This window comes from Leptonychotes weddellii, chromosome 4, assembly GCF_054177405.1.
Source record: "Leptonychotes weddellii isolate Sample4059 chromosome 4, ASM5417740v2, whole genome shotgun sequence".
Lineage (NCBI taxonomy): Eukaryota > Metazoa > Chordata > Mammalia > Carnivora > Phocidae > Leptonychotes > Leptonychotes weddellii.
This window is the reverse complement of record NC_138372.1, coordinates 43,478,776-43,497,225: the sequence shown is the minus strand read 5'-3', so window position 1 is coordinate 43,497,225 and position 18,450 is coordinate 43,478,776. Positions and strand designations below refer to the sequence as shown.

The 18,450-nt window shown below is 43.6% G+C and overlaps 2 long non-coding RNA genes across 5 annotated transcripts in view; one reads left to right on the top strand and one right to left on the bottom strand.

Moving 5' to 3' along the window:
- Positions 1-7,448, top strand: part of LOC102727527 (uncharacterized) — a 41,809-nt gene extending 34,361 nt beyond the window's left edge. Inside the window, exons 3-4 of the long non-coding RNA XR_014144881.1 lie at positions 5,489-5,685; positions 6,328-7,448. This is a non-coding gene — a long non-coding RNA (uncharacterized LOC102727527). The remainder of the gene's footprint in view (positions 1-5,488; positions 5,686-6,327) is intronic.
- LOC102727723 (uncharacterized) overlaps positions 1-18,450 on the bottom strand; it is a 52,066-nt gene that overhangs the window by 17,176 nt on the left and 16,440 nt on the right. The window contains exons 4-7 of one of the 4 annotated variants that reach the window (XR_014144878.1): positions 17,126-17,240; positions 14,063-14,173; positions 13,866-13,920; positions 10,302-13,740 (exon numbers count right to left, since the gene is read on the bottom strand). This is a non-coding gene — a long non-coding RNA (uncharacterized LOC102727723). Of the gene's footprint in view, positions 1-5,618; positions 5,723-10,301; positions 13,741-13,865; positions 13,921-14,062; positions 14,174-17,125; positions 17,241-18,450 lie in introns of those variants that run through there. The other 3 variants (XR_014144879.1, XR_004077574.2, XR_004077575.2) reach the window with 3 other exon arrangements.

Sequence of the window (18,450 nt, the reverse complement as noted above, 5' to 3'; positions counted from 1 at the left end):
CTCGAGAGCTGATAAGATGCAGATCCAAGGTTTGAACCCAGGCTGGCCTGCAGCCAGAGCCTACCCTCTTTCCACTCTACCACAATGACTGCCTCAACTAGGCCTCTCAAGCTATCGCTCCCTATTACGTAACCAAAAAATAAATAAAAAATAAAATAAAAAGCCTTTCTTTCTATGGTGGCAGTGGCGATGTCATTCCAGAAACTAAGATTTGTTCCCTTTATAAATGAGGGGTCAGTGCATTTTTTCCCCTGCTCATTATAAAGGCCTGCTTCCTACCAGAATGAATAATGAGGTTGTAGCTGTCTGCATTCAGCCATAGGAAGACGCATAATTGTATTTCTTCCACGATGGAAGAACCAGCTGTGGTACTAATAAAAATGACTGCTTTTCAATTCTTTCAACAGAGTAAATAAAACTCCCTTGTGATTAACAGCAAATTGGTTTCCTACAGAGTTGTCAGATCTGAAGGGGTGCAATGAGGGGGGTGGGAGGGAAGATGAGGGTGAGGGCTTGGCTAGTGGTTCTACCCCAGCAATGTGCTTTCTCCGAGTACTCGGTCCTGAGGTGCTCTGGGTACTAAAGATATTTTTAACTCCTTTCAGGAAATTCCCAAGTCTGGCAAAATAACACTCCAGTATCCTGGCATGGGGACAAAAGAGCACTTTTGTGTCACTTATTATCTTTTGTCTTACTTATTAATAAGAGCAGTCCCTAAGGCTTTCAAATCTGGGGCACCAATTCTTATCCCATTCATGTATTCTATGGATATTTATTCAGTGCTTGCTAGTGGTTTATTCATTAACTGACTATTTACTGGGTGTCTACTATATTCTGACACAGGGCTATGCCTTGGGGACGGAGCTCACAGTCTAACAGAGAGAGACACACACACACGATTTTTTGCAATTCCTATGATAAGTTCTATACACTGGAAATAAAAGTTGGGAATTTGTATAGTCTTTTCATTCTCTCGACAAATAGGATAGAAAAGCTGTTTTACCGCCAGCTTTAAGCTGAAGAGTTACAAACCAAGTCCAATAAAAGATCAATCAGACGGGAAGATAATATAGTTGGAAATGATAACAGAGGGAAACGTGATTCTGAAATTTGCAAAGTATTGCTGGGTCAGACAGGGCCCCCATAGGAAACAGGGAGGATGCCCAAATTAGGCTAATCTGAGGAGAGTTTATTCACAAAGGGATTCTTTGTGTGCAGGGATGTGGGCAGGATGTCAGGCACTCACAGGGACTGCGGGAACCCAACACTAGCGGCAGTGGTGCTGTGAGAAACCCAGGTCCAAAACAAGAGGGGAGGACATTAGCTATAGGAACCTGGAAGGGAAGAGTTGTATAGGGAAGATCACCTTGAAAGGTGTAGTGACGGACAGCTGAGAGTCATAGCCAGGGTGACCGTACAGGGAAGGTGTCAGAGAAATAAATACCTAATCTCATTCTCCCCCGTCCCAAGATTTTTTTCCATCTCACAGGTCAGGGAAGTCTTCCTGTAGTAGAGATAGTATCTGAGCTAGATCTTGACAGATGAACGGGAGTTTGTTAGGTGATGAAGGGAGGGGACAAATCTCTAGACAGAAAAAAATAGGGCAAAAGCATGAAGGTGGGAGGTGGACTGGAAACAGACCCTGAGAGACCTTCGTGATACGCAGAGAAGTTCGGCTTTTGTACTCAGGCACTGCAGAGCCACTGAGTGATTTTTAAGCAGGTGAATAGCATGACCGTAAGCATTTATGAAAATCCTGTTGGCTGACGCATGGGAGATGGGTCAGAGAGGGGTGCGGCTTGGAGAGGAAGAGACAGGCTGGATGGCGTGGTAAGGAGCAGATAAAGGGGGAGAGCCTGAGCCATTTTCCTGGAGATGGAGACAGGGAAGATTTTGAAACAGTTGAAAGAAGTAGAAATGATGGCTGATTGAACCGGAGAAGGACGTGCAGGAGAGGAAGGCATCCAGGCTGATTCTCAGCACTCCCGCTAGGCTGTCAGCGGACCGCACCATTTGCTGGGACTTTGAAAGGAAAGAGGCAGAATAGGTTTGGGGGACGAAATGAGACAGCTTTGCTCTGAAGCATACTGAGCCACACACACCCCCCCCGCCCACCTGCAGGACCTCTAGGTGGGGATACCCGCTGGGACTTGGGTACGACTCTCAAGTTCAGGAGAGGGAGACAGAGCTGGCCTGAGAGAGAGGCCCGGGACACCTGAGCATGCTGGAGGTTAGGACACCGTAGCACACAGGAAGACCATGGGCAGAGGGAGAGGGCTCCTGGCTGGGCCACCTCCACGCCCTCCTCTGCAGGATGGAAATGGGAGTGCCTCCTCCACTGGGTTGCTGTGAGCACTTGAGAGAAGAGCTAACACGTGAAAGTGGCTAGTGCACAGCAGATCCTAAAAATACTCGCAGAAGCAGAGAAAAGGTACAGATGCTAAGAAACTTGGTTTTACACTATATCCAGAAAAGAAACAGCAGCTGCTTTATACTTAACGGACACCACGGTCTTATCTTGCCGCCTAGTTCCTTACGCATCTGTGTCTTTTTGCTCCTTGGGCTGAAGGGGATGGGAACTAGATCCCAGAGTTGTCTGTGTTTCACATTCCCTTACCTACTGGCAAAACAATTAGCACACAAGAGATATCCACTAAATACATAGATATGGCTGATGATTATCTGGTAGAGAAAAAAAAAATGAGAAAGATTCCAAGCTGGAGATAGTCCCAATTACCCTAGCACCTCTCTATACCCGACAAGCAGCTCACTCTCTGGGTCCTGCCCCTCCCCCACCGGAGAGACATGATTAATGTCCTTCCTCTGTTTGAGAGCGGTGGTCCCAAGATTAATGAAGTCAGAATCCCTTGGAGATACTTGAGTAAGAAATGGGCCGTATTGTTGTCTCGCTTTAATTAATTTGAAAATTATCCTATATTGTTCAAATGGCAACTGACTCATCAAAAGTGGGTGTTTGGAAGTGATAGATGGAAAGTCTGAGGATTTTCTCATTAATTAATTTGGCTGTGAAAATAAGCACTGGCCGACATTCCCAGTGAAATAAAAACACACCAAAAGGTAACCAAGAAAGCGGGCTGGCGTGGAGTGGCCTAAGTTCTGCCCTCAGGCATAGACTCACACTTTTGGCGGCCAAGCAATGATTTTATATAGGTAATATGTAATATGTGATTTTTCTCGGTTTTTTTTTCCCCCAATTTTCTACAACGGGCACATATTATCTTACCATAAGAACTTAATTTTAAAAAATGTAAGATAAAAAATATTTGTCATACATATATACCATATAGAATAAAGACAGCATGTACAATAAGTATAATAATATAGAGTAAAGTAAATGCTATCTTTATTTTTCTCTTTATTTATGTTTTGAGACTTTTTAATTAGTATTCCATAATATTATTTATCCCCCGATTCCATTACCACATAAACCAGGGGTCTTTACTTGTAAGCAACAGAAACTGCATCTGGCTAATATACGCCAGGAAGGAGTTTTTTGGAAAACACAAGGGAATTCAAAATTTCAAAAGGAAAGTGGGCAAATAGGCTTAGTAAGACAGGAAAAGGAAGCGAGCTTCTCCAGGGGTTTTGCAGGAACTACGCACCGGCTTGTCCAAGAGCCCCTGTGACAACCGGTGCTCCAGCCACTCACATGCTCAGTTAGGAAGGGAAGCTGTGGTCAGCCCAGCGAGGGCCGTGTGTCTGCCCCAGCTAGAGGGGAGTAGGGCACCTTGCTAACTGTCCTAGCCAGACTGTACCCGGAGGACTTTGATCATTCACCCAAGTGAATTTTAATCCTAGTCCCATAGGAGGTAGTATGGATGGTGGACAAACAAAAACAATAGAGGTCATTGTTTCCCCCTCACCCAATGATTTTTTAGGTCTAATTTACATACAAGCAATAATGTTGCTGATCAACCACTGATCCATTGTTGAACAGCTCTGACTCTTAGATAATCATTCCCTGGATATTGATTTCACTTCTGTCTCCCTATACCAAAAGAGGGGTCGGGGGTGCCTGGGTGGCTCAGTCGGTTAAGTGTCTGCCTTTGGCTCAGGTCATGATCTCAGGGTCCTGGGATCGAGTCCCGCATCAGGCTTCCTGCTCAGCGGGGAGTCTGCTTCTCCTTCTCCTGCTGCCTTTGTGCTCACTCTCTCTCTCTCTCAAATAAATAAAATCTTAAAAAAAAAATAAAAAGAGGGGTCAGGATGGTAGTGGGACTGGAAACAACTGGAACCGTTAGAGGATCAGTTGAGAAAGCTGGGGGAGGGGAGCCTGGAGGTGTGGAGAAGACTCAGGTGAATGAGCTGTCATCACCACCTTTCCAAAGGGTGGTCTGCCACGTAGCGAAAGAATGAGTTTTAAAACAACCAATAGAAGTCCAACGGACATAAGAGTTGTCTCAACAAATGGTAGAACTTTTTAAGAATTAAAACAGCCCCACTCTGGAAAGTAGGAAGCCCCCATCTCAAGGGGTGAGCAACTAGGAATTCCAACATGGGGTGGAGTTGGGTTATTTGATCTTTAAAGGATTCTTTGAACCCTGATAGTCTATGGTCCTATGATCCTTTGTTATTCGCAAACCTAGTAAGTGTCGTGCTGAAGGGCTCCTTGCCTTTCACAGTTACTCAGTCACACGCACGCCTCAGGCTCAGCTTCTCCTTTTCACCTGGTTTGCTTGCAAACCTGTGTTTGTGGAAGAATCCCCCAGGCACTTCTCGCTGGGGCAGGAGAATGTTGGGATTTCCTCAACGGAGCATGGCAAGCAGAGACCAGAGGAAAGGCACAAGCAACAGATTCAGGATAAGAATTCTTGGGTTTAAACCTCAGTTTTGCCACTTACATACTGTGGGATCTTAAGCAAGTCAGTGGGCTTTGCAATTCTCATTTTACTCCTATGTAAAGAGTGGATGATGAGAACAGTAATAATAGTAATAACCTGCTTTCGAGAGTTTAGTTTTAAAAAAATGTAACACCTGGCTTTTGTGGAGTCTTAATGGTGGGCTAGATTATTTACATGCATTATTTCATTTTTTTAATTCATTGATGTAATCCTGCCAACAATCCCATGATGTGTAGATTCCATTATTCCCATTTCACAGATAAGAAAACTGAGGTTTAGTGAGTTTAAATCATTTGCCTAAAAAATGGAGCTAAAATTAAAATCAACAGATCTAACTCCATAGGCTGAGTACTCTATAATGCCAGACCATGGCAGTCAGACTTACACAAGCGAGTACAAATCATACTAGACTTAATAGACGATCTGGAACATGATAGGGACTCAGCAAATATTAGCTCTCTACTCATCATCCTTCTGACTTAATCTTCCAAAAACTCCAATTAAAATGCATCTTTAAATGTTGTGCCCCTGTGCTGCCTTAATCCTCCACCTGGTCATGAGATAGTGGCCGCAGCTTCAAGGGTCAAATCAAGATACCACACAGCACCCTTCTTGTTCTTTTTCAGGAGCAGGAAAGCTTTTCCTAGAAGCCTCCTCTCACATCTTACCTAACAGATTTGGGTCCACAGTCTCATCCCTAAACCCATCATTCCAAAACAAGGATGACTGAATAACCCTGAGGCCAACCAGTCCTACCCCCGGAGCTCGTCCGCTTCCAAATTCAGCCTTCTTCTTGGAGAGGAATCGGAGGTCCTGGATGCTGGTAGGCTACCAAGTGTCTCCTTGACAGCTCTGTTATTCTGATAAGAAAAAGAAGGCTCAGAGGGGTTTAATGAATCTGTCCAGAGTCCAAGGGCAAAGGTAGGGCTGGAGGAAGGGACATGCATACCAAGGGTGGTTCTTAGTTCAGGAAGAGGGTTGGACCTGTGGCAGGGTAGGGAGAGGATTTAGGACAGTGGTCCTCACCTGGGCTGCACGCTGGAGTGACACGAGTCACTTTAAAGAGCACTGATGACTGGATCTCACCCCGAGGGATTCTGACTCACTTCGTCTGGGAGGCAGCCTGGGTATCAAGATTTATAAAAGCACCCCAGGGCATTTTAATATGCAGCCAAGGTGAGAACCAGCGGTTTAGGAAAAGAGCTAATGGAACATGGAGGGCTTGAGGCCAAAGGCGTAGCGTAGGCACTGAGTAACAGAAATCCTGTCTCTCCTGTTTTTCCTCAATAACTGCTCCCATTTCCTGAGGACTCCTCCCCCCACCCCCCAGTTCCAGGCATGGCTGTGCCCTCAGTACTTGCCATCTAGTAGGCAGGCAATAATTAAAGGGATCACAGACGCTTTACTCATAGAATGAATAATTTTCATGCAACCTCCACAAAGTAATAGTGCTTCCATTTTACAGATGAGGAAACAGAGGCCCAGACATTTTGAGGAACTAAGTCTTTTTGACTCTGCTCTCCAAGTCCTGTCCCATCTGCAGAAGAAATCAGGAGTCTGAGAAGCGAAAGTGAGCCTCCCCTCTCTCTTTCTGCCCTCCTCCACTTTGCATCTTACACTGTCTGGAACCTCCTTGTGGTCCCTCCCACCTGCTGGGGAGCCCCAGCCTCCTGCCAGAGGAGTCAAGGGCTGAAGCTTCCTGCTTACTAAGGCATGGGCAAATGTCAAGACTAATCTTCATTTTTAAGAAACCCCATTGGGAAGCCTGGTATCTAGCCTGGTCTTGGGACCTCCTTGTGGTGTGATCTTGAGCACGGGCCTTCCTGTTTCTGGGCTTCATTTTTGTCATCTGTAACATGAAGATGTTGGACCAGAATCTGCAGGTTGTAAACTCAAGTACTTTTGGGTCTAGAATGATGATGTAAACCCATAGGGCAGGCTGGATGGGAACTACAGGGAAGGAGAAAAACCTGTCCTGTCCAAAAAAGGTGGAATTTTTTGAACTCCAGCCAGTTGTCATCATGGTGGCCTGTGGGCACAGGGTTATCAGAGTTTCTGATTCGTTTTCAAAGAAATGCTAAGAAATATTTATTTTATTTTCAATATCCTGCTTAAACTAATATTAGTCTAATAATATAATAATGATGATGATACAGGGGAAGAAAACATGAATGTGGGCTGAATTTAGCCCACAGGCTATTTCTTTGTGATCTGTGGGCTAAATGGTCTATAAGGCTCTAATCACATTCTATGATTTCTAAATGAGGGGAACTGACCCAATATTATGAACACAAGCATTGGCATTTCTGCACTAACTGAAAATTCTCTTTGGGAAGTAGACCCAAATGGCATCTTTCCTATTTTTCATTCCCAGTACTTTGCTATGCATTTATTTCTTGGGTCCCTGGGAAAATGTACCCCCTCCAAAATCTGAGGATCCTGTTTGAAAGATCACCTGCTTTATAGAGAAACAGTGCCCTCTGCTGGAAGAGTAATGCAGAAAGATGCCTCTGGGGCTGAGATCATTTAACACTTGGGAAGAGCGGATTTGTTTGTTTTCACTTGAAATAGATTTCATGAAGAATAATAAATAAAATACAAATGCATTATTTATGGATGGCTTGATGTATGTTAGGCATAAATTGGACTTTCATGTATCCATTTGGGAGTAATTACTCTTAATCTACAAAAAGGCCGGGATTCGAGAAAGAAAGAAAACATTTGTTACCTCAACTGACAGCAATGTGGAATGCACAGACAAGGAGAGGAAATTGGAGTCTAGGTCTCCAGACTGTGTGCTGGAAAGTCAGAGCCTTTATAATAATGTATTGCAAATCTGTGGGTTTTAATAGTTACTTTCACTGCATCCTTTCAATAAATCCTCCCCATAACACTCCAAGGTAGGTATTATTTTCATTTGACAGATAAGGAAAATGAAGCACAGAGCCTGAGTGACCAGCTCAAGATTCCTTGGCAATTAAACAATGGAGACAAGCTTAGTCAAGTTGCTTGGCCTCCCTAAGCCTCAATCCCCCTATTTGTAAAACATGGATAAAAATAGCATCTATGTTTTTCAACAGGGATGGAATGCAAATCCATGTGTGAGGCACTTAACACCATGCCTGACCCAGAGTGAGCCTGGTACCCAGCCTTAGCTAGAACTACTGCAATGGTCAGAGTCCAGGTCTTTCAACTCCTGGTCTTATGCCTTTTCTGCTACATTGCACGGTGTCTTGAATGGTCAAAATAGGGACCCCAGTGCTGCTGGGATTCATAACCATGGCCCTAAACCCTAAAAACATAGCCCAGATTTTTTTTTTAACATAATTGGGTTTGTCAACACCTATTAAGATCTTGAGCTGCATCGTAAAGACAGATTATTCTAAATGAGGGAAGTTACGGTTCCTGTGACTTATGCACCACTCACACGGTCCTGGGGCCATTGTGCAGATCGCTGAGCTCTACATTCAAATAGGAGCAGTGCCATGTCGGATGATATCCAAAGGAAAGTGGTGAGGGGTCCAGGAACCACATCAGAGGAGACTGGTTGAAGGAACTGGGGTATCTGGCCTGGAGAAAACAAGACTCACGGACCATATTCATTCATTCATTCATTCATTCACATGTTCATTCGTTCTACATTTACTGAGTACTTGCTCCATGTGACATGTTGCTGGTACACCCAGCAGCCAAACAGACAGCATTTCTGGTCTTGTGAACCCAAATCTAGAGAGGATTCACATGGAGTAATAGAGGGTGTCATGTGAAGAATTAGCCTTATTTGGGGTGAACCAGGACCACGGCCAGGAGAGGAATACATTTTGGCAGAACTCTTTAATTGAGCACCAGCAAGGGGGCAGGGATGGCTGGCTCAAATGTGTGAACTCCTTACTGCTAGGTGTATTGTAAGTCTAGAAGCCTACTGGGAGGTTTTCAGAGGGGATTCAGGAAGGGGCCAGGGTGGGCCAGAGTGTAGCAACTTTAGTTCCCTTCAAGCCTAGGTACCATGGATATCAACATTGCCCAGGCTGCTCTGGGAAGGCCCTCAGGAGTTGCCACTTATCCTGTGGGGGAGAAAAACAAGGACCTAAAGCTCCTGGGTCTTTGGCTTCCTTTCTTGAGCCTCCACGTTCCTGACGCATCACTGATACCATGGCCCTTTCTCTCCCTGTCACAGAGAATTCTTCTGAACAGTGTCTCTCAGCAGAACATAAGGGGATTGGCAGCAAAATTCTTTAGTACAGGATGCAGATTTTTCAAAAGCCCATTATTAAAAAAAAATTCATTTCCATCGTAGCTAATTCTGAAGCAAAATATAAGCAACAAAGTTAAGGGAACAAAAATCACCCAAAGATAATCATGGCTAAGACTATTTCCTTCCATTTTTTCCTGTTTAGGATTTTTTTTTTAAGTACATATGATCACACCAGATCCTGCTTTTTCATTTAGGATTACTTGAAACAAATCTGTCTTTAAAATTATTATAAGCTCTACCATACGATCCAGCAATTGCACTACTGGGTATTTACCCCAAAGATACAAATGTAGGGACCTGAAGGGGTATGTGCACCCCGATGTTTATAGCAGCAATGTCCACAATAGCCAAACTGTGGAAAGAGCCGAGATGTCCATCGACAGAAGAATGGATAAAGAAGATATGGTATATATATACAATGGAATATTATGCAGCTACCAAAAGGAATGAGATCTTGCCATTTGCAACGACATGGATGGAACTGGAGGGTGTTATACTGAGCGAAATAAGTCAATCACAGAAAGACATATATCATATGACCTCACTGATATGAGGAATTCTTAATCTCTGGAAACAAACTGAGGGTTGCTGGAGTGGGGGGTGGGGTGGGAGGGATGGGGTGACTGGGTGATAGACACTGGGGAGGGTATGTGCTCTGGTAAGCGCTGTGAATTGTGCAAGACTGTTGAATCTCAGATCTGTACCTCTGAAACAAATAATGCAATATATGTTAAGAAAAAAAAAAAGAAGAAGATAGCAGGAGGGGAAGAATGAAGGGGGGAAATCGGAGGGGGAGACGTACCATGAGAGACGATGGACTCTGAAAAACAAATTGAGGATTCTAGAGGGGAGGCGGGTGGGAGGATGGGTTATCCTGGTGATGGGTATTAAAGAGGGCACGTTCTGCATGGAGCACTGGGTGTTATGCACAAACAATGAATCATGCAACACTACATCAAAAACTAATGATGTAATGTATGGTGATTAACATACAATAAAAAGCTAAAATAAAAAAGATAATAAAAAATTATAAGCTCTTCATTATAATCCTATATTGACCTATATAATTATATTATTATTACATTAGATTATATTGAGTAAATAGACCATAGTTTACTTATTCCTTCTCCCATTATTGGCCATTCCCAATCTTTGATACTATTCAGTATGAGGTGGAAGTCCATACGTGATACCAGCGTGGGGGGAGTAAAGGAGGAAATGGTGTGCTCTGTGGGGAGGAAGGAGGTTGGCCCTGGGTGGGGGGAGAGTATGATCACTGATAAAAAAGAAGCAGAGGAAGTGACATAGACTTAAAGACCCACAGATGTTCCCTGGGTAGACCAGTGAGGAAAGCGCATTTGCAGTGTCTGAGAGGTCCTCTGCAGGGGTCAATGCCGGCTTCCCACTACCGGAGACCAGCTGGGTGACCGTGGAAAAGTAAATTCTCTGAGCCTCATTTTCCTACCTGTATATCACAGTGTGGCTGAGAGAATTACTTTAAACTGGTAGAGAGGAAGATCAAATTGAGATAACATGTGCGAAGTGCTTCGATCCGTGCCTGATTCTCAGCATGCGCCAGCACAGGCCAGCTGTGCCAGATTGTCTCTTGGCAACTCAGGGCCATTTTTGCCCTTCTAAGTTCCCCTTATAACATGGGGGTTGGAAGCCTAGCAACTATGTCTTAGAAAATTCCTACTCCTGGAGTATGTTACTTTACTAGGGCTGCCCTAAACAAGGACCTCAGGCTGGGTGCTTTAAACAATAGAAATTTATTTTCTCACAATCCTGGAAGCTGGAAGACTGAACCCAAGGTATCAGCAGAATTGGCTTCTTCTGAGGCCTTTCACCTTGGCTTGTGCGTTGGCCACCTTCTCCCTGTGTCTTCACATGGCCTTCCCTTTGTGGGTCCATGTCGTAATCTCTTCTTATAAAAGGACACCAGTCATACTGCATTAAGTTAGCACCCATGAGACCTCACTTTATGTTATGATTCTTCTTTAAAGATCCTATCTCCAAATATAGCCACATTCTGAGGTATTGGAGGTATTGGAGGTTAGGACCTCAACATGTGAATTGGGTGGGTGTCCGAGTTTAGCCCGTAACACAGAGGCTGGATTAGAGCCATACATGCAATAGTTGAAAGGCAGAAGAGAAGCAAAAGCCATTGTCTTGGTCTTTGGCGGGTGATAGACACATCTTTCTAGTGTCTGCAGTTTCCAGGCATCCTCTTGAAAATTACCCACTTGGCAGCTGCAGATAAGCTAGATCATTAGGGAGAGTTTTCCTGTGATTCCTGTACTTCCTGCTTCCCTGAACACTGGCAGGAGTTTTCCTAACCTTTTTCTCCCAGATCTTCTAACAGCTTTGCAAGCATCTAATTTCCTGTGTAGTATTCATTCCTGTTTGAGATATCTGCAGTGGTTTTTGATTCTGACTAAATCCTGAAGGCTACGGTAGCTATTATGTATGGTGATGTGGGATGGTTGGTGAGTAGAGTTGCAAAAGACCATTGAAGAGAACAGGGTGGCAAGCCACAGATGAAAAGATCCTGGAGAAATCAAGGATATACTTGGAATTTATCCTATGGTCTAAGACATTATGGACTTTTCCCACTAAAACATCCCTCACTGGCAGAAAAGAATACACTTTTACTCCTATGGGTCTGACAGCAGCTGCTACAAGAAAATTCTTTGAAATGTTTTAAAGTCACCCAAATTTCTCATCTTGATCTATAATATATTCATTTGTTTTCATGTAAGATAATATTTGTAATTATTAGCCATCAAGTTAAAATCACCATTCTAGAGCGATTTTGTTTATCCTACGGTTTTGCGCACTGTCTAGACCTGGTCACAAACCACAGTTTGAGAAGCAGAGCCCAAGGCAATATGGAAACACTGAATGGTTTTGAGGAACAAAGTAAAATAAAGCAATTGCTTTTCTGAATGGTTTATGGGCTGCTGTGGAGGGTGGAAGGAGACAAACATGTAGGCAGGGCAAGCTGTTAGAAGGCTATTGGAATAACCCAGGTAAAAAATGATAAGACATTGAAGTAAGACCCTGGCAATGAGAATAAAAAGACAGGTGTCAATACAAGTGACTAAGAGAACTTGAGTGGTCATTTTCATCTCGGGGCTTCAGCAGAATCAACAGGTTGAACCATCAGACAACCAAGATCCTTCCCTGCCTAAAGGTGTAGGTGTAGATGTAGGTCCAGAAGCATGGCGGGAAAGGAGGTGCCCAAGGCTCACAGGGAAATCCCATGAATGGTACCACCCACCCCTGACACCTTCTTGACTCCACCCCTTCTGGGGCTGCTGAGAGGCAGCTGGCCTGAGTGAGGGAGATGCAGAGCCTACACTTTAGGCTGGTATTGTGATTTCTTTCCATTTATCTTTATTTTATGTGCTTGCCTTTAATCTATCATAAATATTCATGGTTTATTTCACTCAAACACTGACTTCATTCAAAGAAGACTTTTGCTGCTAGTTTGTCAATGAGACAAAATTTTATAGACTTGTTTGTTTTAAAGGAGAAGAAGAAATTCTTGATATAAGAAGCAGTGATATTTTGACAAAGGTCTCTAGTAATTTCCAATTCTAATCCAATTCTCATTCTAATGTTACCTGACATATAGGAAGTACTCAATACACATTTGTTGAATTACCAAATGAATGAATAAATGGCAAGTGACATATTTCAATGCATTCAAACACTTCTGATAGCAAGCCTTCCCTCACATTATCTGTGTAACCTTACATTGTCTTGGCAGTTCAGCCCACAGTTTAGGGCCTTGTTCATACATGTGCTGTTCCCTTGGCTTATAATACCCCTTGAATCTCAATCCATCTGGGAAAACGTCTTCTCATTTGTCACAACTTGACTTAAATGTCACATTGCCAGAGAACAGCATAACTACGTAAGATGAACACAGGCATTTAGAGTCAGACAGAACTGGGTCCAAATCCAGGCTCTCAAACATACAGTGGGAGGGTATCCCAAGAGTCCTTTCTCATAAATGTTTGGTCTATTAGACGATAAGTAAAACAGAAAGAAAAATTATTTCACCAAATCCACCCATCCTTTTCCATGGCTGTGAACCATTTTTCTGTAGGCAGTCCAACCTGGTAACAGCACCAAGTCTCATGTTTAGCTTTGCTGAATGTCTCAAACTGCTGCCCACATAGAAACATGTCATAGGCTGGGTAGCAAATATATTTGGTGGCACAAAATCTCAGCCATATACTGGATTTACCAGAACTTTAACTCGAACCAATTTCTGGATTTTGTCTGGGTCAAACATGTTCACAAGCTTGTGTATCACTGTGCTGGAGGGGTCCATACTTAGGGTAGACCAAAGCTGGGCAGTGCGACTCGGAAAATTTGAAAACTCTCTTTATTCCTATTCTGTTATTCAGAGATTAGTGAGGAATTCAGACCAAGACTGGCAAACCAATTGAAAGGGTAGAACCTCTCATCACTCCACCAAACCCACACCTTCTCTTTGTGCCTGAGTTGATCTGGTTGATGCACCAAATGTGGCTCATGATCCATTTCACTCATTGTCAATCTCTTGGCCTTTGAGTTCACAGAAGTGTTCAGCTGCCATCTTTACTCTCAAACCTGTTTTCCAGAAGAAACCCAGAAATACTTGAATGTTATTTTTGTCATGGCACATCTGGAGAACTAAATAAAATAAAATGGCTTAAAGGGCAGACCTTGAAACAAACTTCAAAATGATACCAAACCTGCTTATATCCAATTTGACTTTCACATTGCAAGGTCAGCATCAATAAGATCATACTGTACCACAAAACAATTTTTGAGACATGTTAGATTTCTGTCCTTGGGCAGGCCTCCTAATCTTCCTTAGCTTCAGTTTCCTCATTATAAACTGTGAGTAGTAATTCCTACTGTGGGATCTCAGTGGGCTGTATTAACATACCTGACACACAGTAGATGCTCAGTAAACAATGGCTACAATCACGCATCCCAAAATTCCACCTTTCACAGAGAATACTTTCTTCTTTGGACCATGTATACAGAATGTCTTCACCTATTAAGTGGGCAAAATGATACCAAATTCATAGGATTGTTAGGGCTAAATTAGATAAGACACATAAAATTGCAATCTCATCACAATTCCCATTCGCATTATCCTAAAATCTAACGTGCTTCCATTAGAGTTCTGATCACTGTGTTAAGTTTTCATTCCTTGTCTATGTTGTTCACACAAGTACACATTCTTTGAGTTTCTCATGCGTGTCTTAGGGGAGGATGGGTGACTAATATGTGTTGGGTATCTACCATAGGCCAGGCCTGTATGGGGTGTTTTTGACACGCTATCTCCTTGGTTCTTTCCCCAGCCTCTGTGAGGAGATGTTGGATCCCAACACTAGGTGAGCATACTGATGTGATGTTATGAAGGTCAAGGCCCTTAGACCAGGTGTGATGCATGCTCTTTGCATCACTCTGTAGCTTGAGTGAGGCCAATGCAGACATTCAATAAATGTGGAAGAATGCTCCTGTGGATGATGAGGTCCCTGCACCAACGCTGAATGTTGGCTAAGGCTCAGCACTTGAGAGCAAGCACTCTGGGGCCAAATTGCTTTGGTTCTTCCACATTCCAGCTCTCTGCCTTTTGACAGGCTCTTAACTACTCTGTGCCTCAGTTTAAATCAATTACGAAGTAGAAATCATAATAACATTGACCTCCTATGATTGTTCGCTTTGAGAATAAAATTAAATAGTATATGTAGATTGTTTCATACAGTGCCTGGCATATAATAAGTGCTCAATAAATGTCTCTCTTAAATAATTAGTCTCAGAACCTCTGAGGGGCACTGCTGGACAGACTCGGGAAGCTGCCCCTTGAACTGTGGTAGGCGAGGGCCTCAAGAGCCTGCAGAAGCTTGGATGCTGTTGCCGATGGGAAGTGAGGCCCATTTGCAGCTGCAATGGCCTCACAGCTAACAAAGGGACGGTGTTCATTTCCTTCAGAAGTTGTTTTGCTCTCTTTCCAAGGCTGTAGGGCAACTGAGGCTTTAATAGGAAGCTCTCTGAAGCAGTGAGTCAATAGTCACTCATCCTAGGAGGTGATTCACACGCCAGAGTGTGTGGTCCACAAATGGTGTGGGGGTGGTACCTCTTGGGGAGAGACTGACGTGCCCCTAAATGAGTTGTTTGTGATCACAGGCTGCTCACGAGCAGACATGGGAACAGATGCGCCAATTAAGCCCTCATCATGTCCTCTCCACACTCCTTCAGGAGGGGCGCACGTGTTGCTCGAAAAGATGTTGAACTTGGGCATAAGAAATGTGATTGCCCGCATCCCCCAGGCCTCTTCAAAATGAAGGCTGGTGAAGATTCAGAATGGGGAACTGGAGGTTTGGATGGTTTCAAGACTTGTGCTGTTCATGCAGAGATAAAATGAGAGAATCCTGAAAAGCTGGCCAGAGAAGAATTTTGGAGCTGAGCACAACTCCAGTGGGGTGAGAATCTTGTCCCTAAATTTTTACTCAATGATAAAAATTTTATCAAGATAAAAAAATAATTAACCTATTATTTATCTGTTTCTTCCAATGGACTGTGCATGTTCTAGGGGTTCTGTGAATCTTATTCTGTATCCATCACAGCCAAGAGGGCTGCATCGGCTGTGCCAAAATCTGGATCGGAGCTCTGGGCAGCTACAGAACCCCTCAGTGCCTCAGTCCCTTGGCCTGTAATATGGGAACTCTGAATAATACCTACCTGATAGGGTTGTGAGCATTAACTCATCTAATGCAGTGCTATTCAAAGTGGGGTCCATCCCCCAGAACTCATCTACAAACTTACCAGTCCTTTGTCAGTTAAGTACAAAAAGTAAGAGTAACCTTCTGGGAAACTTTGTCCCAATTGCTTGTTATAGCAACAGTTTTATTATATTTTACAAAAGTATCAGTTTGTAGTAGATAAAACATCTTTTTTAAACTGGCTCTTCATCACAGTTTGAGAACCACTAATTGTGTACATCTTAAAATGTAGATGTGTTGCAGTATCTATTTATTAAAATTCATATTATTTTGTTATAAAGACCTTCCTTTTACTTCTCCTCTATGCTTATCTTTGAGTTTCATGGGTCAGTAGTATGATTTCCATTTCAGGATTTTTTAAAAAAAAGATAGTTAAAATGTTTATTATTAAAAGTGGGTGTTGTAGAGTTAAGAACCACTGATGTAGAACTATAGTAAACATAAGGATTTTGGATTTGATTCCAAGACACAGTGAGAGAGACTTAGGATTCTAAGTGGGAACCCTGGCAACATGGTGAGGGAGGGGCTTCTATGAAATCCCATCCTCCAGCAATGTGATACCATGGTAGGCCCTCCTCCTTGGTTCTGCCATTGGAAAAGCCCTCTTGATGAGCTCTGGGTTGAAAGTAGTCTTTCCCATCTTATAGCACATTTAATAAGGTAGAATATGGGCTTTGCTCAATATCAACTCACTAATTTTAGACAAGAGCAAATACTGGGCCAGGGAAACTGTCATAAAAGTGATTATTTTAAAATCTACCAGTTCGGAGTGCCTGGATGGCTCAGTTGGTTGAACGTCTGACTTTTGATTTCGGCTTAGGTCATGATATCAGAGTTATGAGATTGAGCCCTTTGTCAGGCTCTGCACTCAGAAGGGAGTCTGCTTGAGAATTCTCTCCTTCTCCCTCTGCCCCTCCCCCTGCTCACACTTTCTCTCGGCCTCGCTCTAAAAATAAATAAATAAATCTTGAAAAAAAGAAAAGAAAAAAGAGAATCTACCAGCTCACAGGCATTTAAGGTGCCCTTACTTTTCTCCTCCATAAAATGAGAGATTCAAAATAGATGTATGATAGTGTAATGTAGCAGAAGGAACAAAAACTTCGGAATCAGGCATAACTGGGTTTGATCTTTCATTCTGCCACCAATTGATAAACAAGTCACTTAATATCTCTGGGCCTCAGCTTCCTCACTAGTAAAATGGGGATAGTAACACTTACCTTACAGGGTCTTTGTGAGAATGAGCAGTGATGCTTGCCATGTACCCTTGACATAGAGTATTTCAGTAATTGTTAGCTGCCATTTCCCTGCTCTCATGTTTCCATGAAGGAACTTCTGAGAAGTAAAAATTAAAGATGGTCACAAATACGTAGCTATTCTTCTCACTGAGAGGCAGAATCTAGTTCCCCTCGCCTTGAATCTGAGCTGGGCTTGGTCACTTGCATGACCATAGAATATAGCAGAAGTCATGTTCTAGGACTTGCAAAGCTAGGTCATAGGAAACCTTGCAGTTTTCACCGAGGTTTCTTGGAAAACTTGCCATGGGGGAAGCCATGTGCAATGAAGTATCTGGTTATTCTGCCCTCCATGCTTTGAGGAAGCCCAAGCTACAAAAGTAGAGAAGGCAGTGGAGGAGAAATGTCCCAGCCAGTTTCCAGCTGGCCAGTCATCTGGCCCAGGCGCCAGACATGAAGAAGTCCTCAGATAATTCCAATGCCAGCAGCTATCTCTGACAATAGCCACCTGAAGGACCCTAAGCAAGAACCACCCAGCTGAGAGTCAACAGACAGAACTGTAAGAAAAAAATACTGCCGGGGTGCCTGGGTGGCTCAGATGGTTAAGTGTCTGCCTTCAGCTCAGGTCATGATCCAGGGTCTGGGATCGAGCCCCACATTGGGCTCCTGACTCAGGGGGGAGCCTGCCTCTCCCTCTCCCTCTCCCTCTGCCTCTCCCCCTGCTCGTGCTCTCTCTCTCTATCTCTGTGTCTCAAATGAATAAATAAAATCTTTAAAAAAAAAAAATACTGGGGCGCCTGGGTGGCTCAGTCGTTGGGCGTCTGCCTTCGGCTCAGGTCATGATCCCAGGGTCCTGGGATCGAGCCCCGCATCGGGCTCCCTGCTCAGCAGGAAGCCTGCTTCTCCCTCTCCCGCTCCCCCTGCTTGTGTTCCCTCTCTCGCTGTGTCTCTGTCAAATAGATAAAATCTTAAAAAAAAAAAAATACTGCAGGGTGGAGTGGTTTGTTAAGCAGCAGTAAACAGCTAGAACATTCTGCTAGAGCAAAATTTCTGGTCTTTCCACCCCTTACTAACATACGAGTGATTGATGGTTTGCCAAAAGTTTAAACTCCATTAGCTCACAATCCTGTACTGGCCAGGAGTAAGGTACTCAAGTTGCTGTTGCCACATGGCCTGCCTTTGTTTCCCATTTTTTAATCTGTGAGCATTCTTCTCCTTCTCCTCTGTGACAGGGGTGGCTCTTCCGGGGATGCAGGGGAGGAGGCTACTTGCTTCATTGATCTTGCCTGTGACTGGGTAGGTAAGTGGGA